Raw genomic sequence first — 11,490 nt, forward strand, 5'->3', positions numbered from 1 at the left:
ACAAAAGCAACATCATAGCTAGATTAGAACATGGCAACATCCCATGACATGAGGACTCACCAATGACTTGGGAAAAGATCCAAGTCTTCCTTGCAAATTGGCCACGAACTCTTCAACGAACGAAATCTAAATGATTGGGAAAAAGGGAGAAATATGGGTTAGTACAAGACACGTAGTAAGTATGGCTCTATTCACAACAATCATGAATGCATGAGAAAAGGAAATTTTAGGCAAAATCATGATTTTTATCAATTTAACTCAATATGCACATAGAGTAAGCATAGTAATTCAATTTAACATCATATCAACCCGATATGTAGACCACCTAAGCAACACTTGTGCAATGCCAAAGATAGAATCTCATAACCCTATCCAAAGCTAATTTTCACACTAAGCAACCTACTTCATACTTACAAACATATTCTCATAATTCATCATGGCATGCTTAATACATCGTTACTACTCATAGTTTACCAACATAATCATAATCATAATCATAGTCATAATTATAAAAGAACACTACAAGAATCATCCCTTAGGATCCCACATGTGCAATGTGCAAGAGAAGTCTCATACCCTCCCTCACACTATGTAATAGACTTTAAGACAACCCTAGTAAGAGGTCACATACTTAACATTGTTTATTTACTTTTTACATTAGGGAAAGAAGTATAATAAATTACATTATACCATGTGATCTATATGTAATTCGGTGTTCTACTCCCATACCGAAAAGAGAGGGTTAACACTTGCCTAAGGTGCAACCTTTCGTACATAGCTATCTAGGTGGATCCACTAAGCTAGAGTCCTATATGGGAACATAGTTAAGGGTCAGGATTTTCTTAGGGACTCTAAATTACTAGAATTGGGGTCCCCATCTCATGACACAACACATAACTTGGGAATCCAAACTTACTAAACATGTGGAAACCCATGTGGGAGGCTGGACTTGCTAAACAGAGACCTCCATCTCATCTACATTCCCTTTCGGTTCTAAGCATCTATTCCCTTTATTAATTATCTTATTTCATCATACAAGTTCACATTGGTCCCTTCTGGACCCCTATGTAAAAATCTTATCACATTAGCTCATAGGTCATCACAAGTGAGAACAATCCTTTCACTTTAGACAACACTTCACAAGTGAGTAACCCTTTCACTTAACACTTTAGTATAATCATGACAAACTACTTTAATCATATAATAATTGTATCATAACATGCAAACATAATTCGTGACTAATTCAATATATTAGGCTCAAGGATGAGGAATACCTATCATCAACATCACAACCACACATTAGACATAGAAGCATTACTATCTAAGTAACTTATACTTCATAATTGAATCCAAGAAAGAACCGAACTTCATTCCTTATTGCCCTCTCATGATCCTTCATACTTCCATTACTCAACAACACATAACCAATACATAATAAAGGTAAATTCAATGAATAATAGAAGGTTAATATCAATCTACATAATCCACATACTCATCATCTTTCTTAATTACCATAGAATTTCAAGATTTCATAAGTTTAGGGAAAATCAGGGTTCAAGGGGGAATCTTAAGTAGTTATGAACAAATAGCCATAATTCCATAGTTAATAAAATGTAAAGGACAATAATTCATCACAATTAAACAATAATTTCGGATTCAAAAGAGACTTCATGTCTAGATTGAAACCCTAGTCTTGGTGTAGTTGAAACCATAGTTGAAGGAGCCTCTTGGGGAAAGAATCCAAAGAGTAAAAGGGACCATACCTTGGTGATGATATTGACATTAATTGAGATGAAATCCTTGGTGAATTCGCCCTGAACTTTGAGCCCTAGTGTTCCTTCAATGGAGGTTTTGAGTTTAGGAAGAGAGAGGTTAGAGAGATGTGGGTTTGGGAATTGTGGGTGTGTTGGGTTAGTTTATTTAGGCTTTGGTCATTATATAGTCCTTTAATTAACGTAATTAGAACTGACTTAACCCTTAATTAACCAATTAACTAACTAAATAATTAAATGACCCCACTTAAATCTCACCAGCGAAAATAAAACTTGACCTACGAGACCCCGACCTACGATCCATAGGTCAGTCGACGGCCACTGCACCTATCGTCCTGCGTCGATGGTGTCAGATATTGGTCCTTTGTACCACTTTTAGAAAATGGATAAGTCTAGGGGCTACGGTGACATCGATTCTCCATCAACAAGATGATGGCTCGTCGTTTGGCAACCATAGTTGGCTACTGTCTATTGACAGCTTTTGGTCATTTGGAAGGGTCCTCCTCAAGGAACCTTAGGGTGGTTCTTGGGGACCCGTACCCGGACGTTTTGACTTGAAAGATATTCTTATACATTTTTGACACCTTCCAACCAAATTTTATTGAATTCCGACTCTTAAAACCCCATGAAACATGCCAAGGCACACTAGCCCCTATTTCACTAGTCTCCGGACGTCATGGAAGTTTCTTGACGTCTTGAATCTAAACTTCCTAAATGGTATATAAACATTATTTTGGGTCTTACAACAGTGTTTCAAGCCTTGGATACTCATGTGAGGCTCTAGATTAGGTCATACAAAATTACGGGGTGATACATTGTCAGCCTCGATTTTTATCGATTGTAATGTCCTCAACGTAGTTGGGTTACCACAATGACAATTGTAAGATTTTTTTGCATAAGATGTTTGAGATGCTTGAGACATTGTAAAAGTGAAGGCGTTTGAGTCATTTATGAAGGATTGCCTTCGTTTTATTATCAAATATTATCGTTGAAAAGTAGCATTTGAAATTTTATTACCGTTGTAAAATTTGTATATCGAAATATTTACTGGTTGTCAAAATATAGACCCCTTATACAATTGATGCATCTCTATGTGTGTGGTGGATGTATGACCAATGAGATTTACACTTTGAAATTAGTAAGTATATTTGGGTTTATATCTATTTTAAAGCATTATCGATACTGCACCTACTAGAATATGATACTTATGTATAAACCAGAACTAGTAGAATTATAAAAAGACAATAATTAATTAATATAAATTATATTATTGAAATTCATCCAATTAAATAAATTTAAATAAGTTAAATGATCATGTAAGAGTCCACTTATACTTTCTCAAACATTGTTCGAAGAATGTTGATTGTATAAGAGAAAATACATGAAAAAACCATTAAACAGTGGCTCTTTTTTGAAAAAGACACTTAAACTTTGTGGGGGTCCTAATACACCCCTATACAACTAGTAAATATTTTGATATACAAACTTTACAGTGGTAGAGTGTATATTTATCATTTATTCATAAATCTTATCATAGGTCATAGGAGATTAACTTTTTGTATAAACATCATCATAAGATCTTTTGGTTTAGGATGAGAATTTACTTTCATCACAACCCTTCATTTGTGGGATTAACATATCATAATCATATGTGTAAGGCATATAAGATAAACATCACCAACTTGTATTATTATCATTACCATGATCCAACATTTAACATATTCACAAGACAATATATATGCATAGCAACATCAAATATACTTCAATTACATAGCTACATCAATTATAAGCCAATATCAACATAATAGAGAAATAATGACTTTAGAAGAATTACCTATTGCTTCGAAAATCTTCATCAACAACTTAAACTTAATTAACAACAATTATCCAATAACACAATGAAATACTCCATAACATAACCAATCCCAACCACTTTAGTCATACACAAGATGAATTCATAGTTAGGGGTAAGCGAAAGAGTCATTTAGGAGTTCATTCGAGCTATAGTTCCAATCCCAACATTTACATGCCATTAAGTAGTAGATACAACATAATCAAAACCATTATTTACAGGAGGAACATGATTCACATGAAAACCCAACATTACATATCAACTACCAACAAATACATACTTAATTAACCATAGAAAATCGTAGTTTTTCATCATTAGTCATAAATCTTAAGTTTGGAAGAAAACCCGTTTGTAGAGTAAAAACCTAGGAAATGAATTTTCGGAAATCATCTTTGAAAGGACCTCTTGGGGAAAGGAATCCCAAGATTTAATAACCCATACCTTATTGACGATTATTCCACGAATTTTGAATGAAAATCTTGAAGACTTCATCTTCTTCCTTAAGTTTTTCTTGTTCTTCAATGGAGGTTGAAAAGAGAGTTTTTGAGAGAGACGAGAGGGATTTGTTTATCATGATTTGAGGTGCGTGACAGTGGTCTAAAACTGACCAAAAATTATTATAAACTCGTCCCTAAAATACCCCTCAATTAAATGGGCCTTTTGATGAAGTTAATTTGACTTCAAAATGACGCGGACGAATTTAGGAAGTTGTTACGCGTCGCAGGGTCGATTTCACATTTTTTTTTGAAATTAGGGTTGAGGCAGTAAGCCTCGTGGAGGCCCTGCATCGCCAAGAAAATTTTAGCCTCCACGTGTTAGCTGCGTGTCGTGCAGCAGCCTCCATTTTCTTGGTTGCGTGCAGGCTGTGCTTGCCCATATTCAGGTCCTCCTCAAGGACCCTTTGGGTGGTCCTTGGGGAGTCGTTATTGGACTTTTAGACATTGTTTTAATACATAGTACCTATTTATAGTCTTTTTACAAGTTTTTGACTTCATTTGACACTCCGAAACCTTCACCAAACATATGGATGTCTACTAGTTCAATATAGCTAGTTTCTGGACGTCAAGGTCTTTCTTTATCGTTTTGGGTCTAACCTTTTCTAATTGTGTTTAATACATTAATATAGGTCTGGAAACATAATTTTGATCATTATTTAATAGGTGAATCTCTAGTCTGATTCGTGGAACTTCTGGAGCGTTACATTATCCCCCATGGGAATATTTATCCCTAAATGACACTAAAATCTTTTGGAGGGTAAGGATAGACTCAATACTAGCAGCCCAACCAATCAACAACATATAATCATAATGAGTCACAAATCATAGGAGTACTTCACAACTCGTTTCAACACATCCCACAACATTATACATAGCAACTCCATTCATGATGCACAACATATAAGAACTTCAACAATTCATAACACATAATGAGTAATTTCCTTCTCAACATCAACATGAGCTCAAAATATATCAAAGAGTTACCATGTTATCATTCTTTTCAAGACAACAACAAAACAACAAAATCTCAAGAAGACCTCATGCATACACATTTCATATTAGGACAAGAATAGAGTATGAAGGCATTTTCTTAATGCTCAAGTTGGTACAACTTTTACCAAAACATGCACCTATTTAGAAAACAAGTCAAATTTATATTAGTCATTATTTTATCTATTAAGAGGAATGTCTAACCTAAAGGACTAAAAAGATGATGGTAGCGGGACTTCATGTCGGCTTTGGCCTCCCATATTGCACCCTCAACAAGATGGTTCCTCCATACAACTTTTACAGAGGCAACCTCTTTGTTCCTCAACTTATTGACTTGGTGATCTAGTATCTAAACTAGAACCTCTTCATAGGAGAGGTTCTCATCCACCCCTAAACCTTCAATAGTTGGAATAGACAGCGGGATGCCTGTACATTTCTTGAGCATAGAAGCATAGAAACATGAAACACCGGATGAACCAAAGCTAGTTCATTAGGTAGTTTCAGCTCATAGGCAACCTTTCCAACCCGCTGTAGAACCTCATAGGGACCAACATATTGGGGACTTAACTTCCCCCTCTTACCAAACCTCATCACCACTTTCATAGGTGAAATCTTCAAATAGACGTGATCACCTATTTCAAACTCAAGGTCTCTTCTTCTATTGTCGGCATAAGACTTTTGCCGACTATATGTTGTCTTCAATCTATATTTTATGACTCAAACTTTCTCTATAACCTTATAGATAATATCGAGACGAAGGAGTTAGGAATTACCAACCTAAAACCATCTAACCAGAGAACTACATCTTCTACCATAAAGAGCTTCAAAAGGTGCCATTGAGATACTTGAATGGTAACTATTGTTGTAGGAGAACTCAATCAATGGTAGGTGATCATCCCAACTTCCTTTGAAATCAGTGACACAGGCTCTTAACATATCTTCAAGGGTCTGAATAGTACGTTTCGCTTTCCCATCCATTTGCGGATTAAAAAAAGGTCCTAAGTTTCACTTGAGTACCTAAACCCTTTTGAAAGGCTTTCCAAAAATTAGAAGTGAATTGGGCACCACTATCCGAAATGATGGACAAAGTAATCCCATGAAGACTCACAATCTCATTAATATAGATTCTTGCATAATCTTTGGCAGTATAAGTAGACTTAACAGGAATAAAGTGGGCAGATTTGGTCAACCTATCCATAATAACACATATGGAATCATTTTTATTACGGGTTCAAGGCAACCGAACAACCAAGTCCATATATATGGCTTCCCACTTCCTAGTAGGAACATTCATGATTTGGTTTAAACCACCTGGTTTAAGATGCTCAGCTTTAAATTGTTGGAAATTTGGACACTTAGCAACAAACTCCGCTATGTCCCTTTTTAAACCATCCCACCAATAGACCTCCCTAAGGTAATGATACATTTTGGTGTCACCTGGATGAATAGAATAACGGGAACCATGGCCTTATTCTAGAATTTGATTTCTCAAATCCTCAACATCCGGTACACATGATCTCCCTTGGTACCTAAGAACACCATCCCCCCTTGGGATAATGACTCATTGATCTTACCAAGTACCTATTCCATCAACTCCATCAATAGAGGATCAAGATGTTGCTTAGACTTCACCTCAACCAATAATGATGAGTCGGAGTTATGATGGACCATAAAACCACCACTGGACAAGACAACTTATGAACATCTTTCACAAGTTGTTTATTCTCTTCTTCCACATGAGACACATTACCCATAGTCATATAACTCAAATCATCCGCAACCACGTTGGTTTTTCCAGGGTGGTAAAGGACTCTCATGTCGTAATCCTTCAAAAGTTCTAACCATCTTCTCTGTCAGAGATTCAAATCCTTTTGGGTGAACACATATTGAAGACTTTTATGGTCAGTAACACATAAACATGCACACCATAAAAATAATGTCTCCATATTTTCAAGGCAAAAACTACAACAGCTAACTCAAGGTCATGAGTTGGATAATTCTTCTCATGAACTTTGAGTTGCCTAGAAGAATAAGCTATTAACTTGCCATGTTGCATGAGGAAACATCCCAATCCCACTCGGGAAGCCTCACAATATACTACAAAGCCTTCATTACCCTTTGGTAAGGTCAACACAGAGCGGAGGTAAGCTTATCTTTCAACTCTTAAAAACATTTCTCACTAGATCCGACCACTGAAACTTCACCTTTATTGGGTCAAAGATGTCAAAGAAAAAGCAATGGACGAAAATCTATCAAAAAACCTTCTTTAGTACCTGACTAGACCTAAGAAGCTTTATGTGGGTGAGTGTCAAAGGTCTAGGCCAATTTATAACCGCATCCGTCTTGTTCGAATCAACCTCTACACCCTTACCGGAGATAACATGGACAAGAAAAACAACCGACCTCAACTAAAATTCACACGTACTAAATTTGGCATAAAGTTGATGTTCTTTGAGGACTTGCAAGGCCAACCTCAAGTGACTCTCATGTTCATTTTCATTTTTGGAGTATATCAAAATATCATCAATGAACACAATCACAAATGAGTTGAGGTAATCATGGAAACTCTATTCATTAGGTCCATAAACTCCGCTAGGTTCATAGTGACCATATCTTGTTCAGAAAGCTATTTTGGGAACATTTTCACCTCTCACCCTAAGTTGGTGATATCCCGACGTTAAGTCAATCTTGGAAAAGTATCTAGCATTGAGTTGATCAAATAGATCATCGATCCGAGGGAGATAATACTTGTTTTTTATGGTAACCTCATTGAGTTGGCGATAATCAATGCACATTCTAAGGGACCCATCCTTTTTCTTCACAAACAAGACCGGATCACCCCATGGAGAAATACTAGGTTGAATGAAACCCTTGTCTAGTAAATCTTTGCATTGGAGCTTTAACTCTTTCAATTCGGCAGGAGCCATCGATATGGAGGATGTGAAATGGGATTCATATCCGATAACAAGCCAATGCCAAAGTCAATATCCCATTTGGGAGGAACTCCTAGAAGGTCATTAGAAAAAACCTCTGGAAATTCCCTCACTACAGAGACTGACTCAATAGAAGGAGCTTCACATTCTAGATGTTTAACCCTTACTACATGGTATGTACAACCGTTGGCTATCATCTTACAAGCCTTCAAGCAAGAAATTATTTGACCCCTTGGCATAAAATTTCCCTCCTTCCACTCTAAAATGGGTTCATTGGGAATTGAAACTTCACTAACATTTTTTCCAATCTATGAAAGCAAAACAAGCACGAAGTCAATCCATACCCAAGATGATATCAAAAACAAACATGTGAAGTTCTACCAAATCAACAAGATTAACTCTATTGGGCAGCATTACAAGACATTTCCTATAGACTCTCTTTGCAACTACATAGTCACCTATTGGGGTAAAAGCCGAAAAGGGTTCAATTTAAAACATCGGGAAGTACATCAAACTTCCTAGCTAGCAAAGGTGTAACAAAATAAAGGGTAGCACCTGGATCAAGCAAAGCATAAACATTAATACATAAGACTTTTAATGTAACGATCCAAAGTACACCCTAGTCCTTACCGGCATCCCCGTCCTCGAAGAGGACTAAGACAAGTATCTTAGCATTTGTAATCACATATCATAAGTCAAAACGCGGATAAATTTAAAACATTATATATATATGTAATAAGATTTACATAGACCTCTAAATAGGAAGCATACATAGGTTCTCACTAAACATTTAACAACAACATAGTCTAATAATTCGTCTTACATTTAACCATCTAAAGAATGAATCACAATAGTTTGGACATAGCCCTTAGTCTATTACAATATTCCCATATAGGCTACAATGAAGTCTCAACATGAGAATGTAATAATTATCTCAAAACATAGACAAAACTAATAAGGTTTTACAAGTGGTTCTATCCTTGGAACTGATAAGGACTCACCAATTGACTATGGAAAAAGCCAAGTCTTCTTCTTCAATGACCACAAATTTCCTCAATGGACCGAACCTAAAATGATTAGGGAAAAGGGGAAAAATATGGTTTAGTACAAAACATATGTACTAAGTATGACTCCTATGCACAAAAATCATCTATGCATGAGAAAAGGACAATTTAGTCAAAATCGTGTTTTTTATCAATTAACTCAACATGCATATATAAGAAGCATAATAAGTCATTTCAACATAATAGCAAACCAACGTTTAGATCACCCAAGTAATACTTGTGCATTGCCAAAGGTAGAACCCCATAATCCCATCCAAGGCTAAGTATCACATTAAGCAACCCACTTCATACTTACAATATATCTTCATAACATGTTTATACATTATTTCATACTGATAGCTTATCAACATAACCATAATCATAATCATAAAAAACACTACTAGAACCATCTCTTAGGATCCCACATGTGCAATGAGTAAGAGAAGTCTCATACCCTCCCTCACCCTATGTAGTAGCCTTTGAGACAACCCTAATAAGAGTCCACATACTTAACTTATTCACTTACTTTTACATAAGGGAAAGAATTGCAATAATTGACATGATACCATGTGAGCTACATGGAATTCGGTTTTCTACTCCCACACTGCAAAAAGACGGTTAACACTTGCCTAAGGTGCAACCATTCGTACATAGCTACCTAGGTGGATCCACTAAGCTAGAGTCCTATGTGGGCACATTAGCTAAAGGTCAAGAAAATTGTTTCTACAAACCTTGACTTACTAACGTGCAGGTTTCCATCTCATGAGACAACACATAACTAGGGAATCTGGACTTACTAACGCGAGGAAACCCATGATGGAGGCCGTACTCACTAACGTGAGACCTCCTCATTTACATGACCTTTCGGTGCTAAGCAATTATTCCCTTAGTATTCATATTATTTCATCATACACGTTCACATTAGTCTCTTCTAGACCTTTAAGTAAACATCTTGTTGTAATAGCTCATAGGTGATCACAAGTGAGAACTATCCTTTCACTTTAGACACAACATTATAATCATAAGAAACTACATTCAACCATATAATGATCACATCATAAAATAATTATACACTTCATAGCCAATTCATAGATCTAGGGTTAGGGATAACGGATCCTTGTCACCAACATCACAACAACACAATTAGATATAGCATCATTATCACATAAGTAAATTTCACCTTGCGTAATTGAGATCAAATGAGAATCAAGATCATACCTCATTGCCCTTCATGGGACATCATACTTCAATGAACAATAACTCACAACCAATATATGAAATAGGTCAATTCATGAAGTATTAACATACCTAAACTCAAAGTAAACAAGTGCATGTTCAGCACCCTCAACAATTCACCTTTATCAATCTAAAAAATTAAAGATTTGGGGGAAATACATGAGTCAATTGAAAAACTCATATGAATTCATCAATTTACCATAAATTCATACTTAAAAAACATTAATTCATCATATTTCATCACAATTAACTCACAATTTCGTTTTAGAAAGAAGACTCGTGTGAGGAGAAAAACCCTTGTATTGGGGGATTTACAAATCATCTTTTGAAGGACCTCTTGGGGAAAGGAATCCCAAGAGTGAAATAAATCATACCATAATGAATATTAATCCATTACATTGAGTTGAAAAACTTGAAGTCTTGATCTTCTTCTTGGAGCTCTATTGGTCTTCAATGGAGTTTTGGAGGAAGAGAGAATTTGGGAGAGAGATTTTTGAGTTCATCTTGTGAGACTTGCTTTGAGTGATAAAATTGACCTAAAATTTACCCTAAGACATTATATAGTCACCCATTAAATTACCCAAAAGACCGCTCACTTAAATGGGTTTATTTGAGAGGTCAAAGAACTGAAAATACGACTTACGATATCTCGGAAGTAGGTGCACGTCGCAAGTCTAATTCCCCAATTTATTTTCATATTTTGAGATGAGGAAGTAGGATTTGTGTCATCCCATCATCGCGAGGAAAAATTCATATTCCCACGTTATGGCTGTGCGATGCGCAGCAACGACCAGAATCTGCCTGCACGCAAGTTGCCTCGGCAGCTTTATTACCCAACTTTGGGTCCTCCCCAAGGAACCTTCGGGTGGTCCTTGGGGTGTAGTAACTGTATGTTTTGACCCTCTATACTACATTCTACCTATTCAAAGTCTTTTTAAAAGTTTTTTACTTCATATGACCCTCCGAAACCTTCACCAAACATAGGGACGTCAACTTGTTGAATTTAGCTAGTTTCCAAACGTTAAGGCTTTTCTTTAATCCTATGGCTCCAATACTTCTCAAACAAGTTATTTACACTATTTTAGGTAAAAATCATAATTATTAAACATATGAGGATCTAGTATAGGTCATGGAAATTACAGGGTTGTTACATGTAACATACCAATA

The sequence above is a fragment of the Solanum pennellii genome, chromosome 12 (assembly GCF_001406875.1).
Source record: "Solanum pennellii chromosome 12, SPENNV200".
NCBI classification, from domain to species: Eukaryota; Viridiplantae; Streptophyta; class Magnoliopsida; order Solanales; family Solanaceae; genus Solanum; species Solanum pennellii.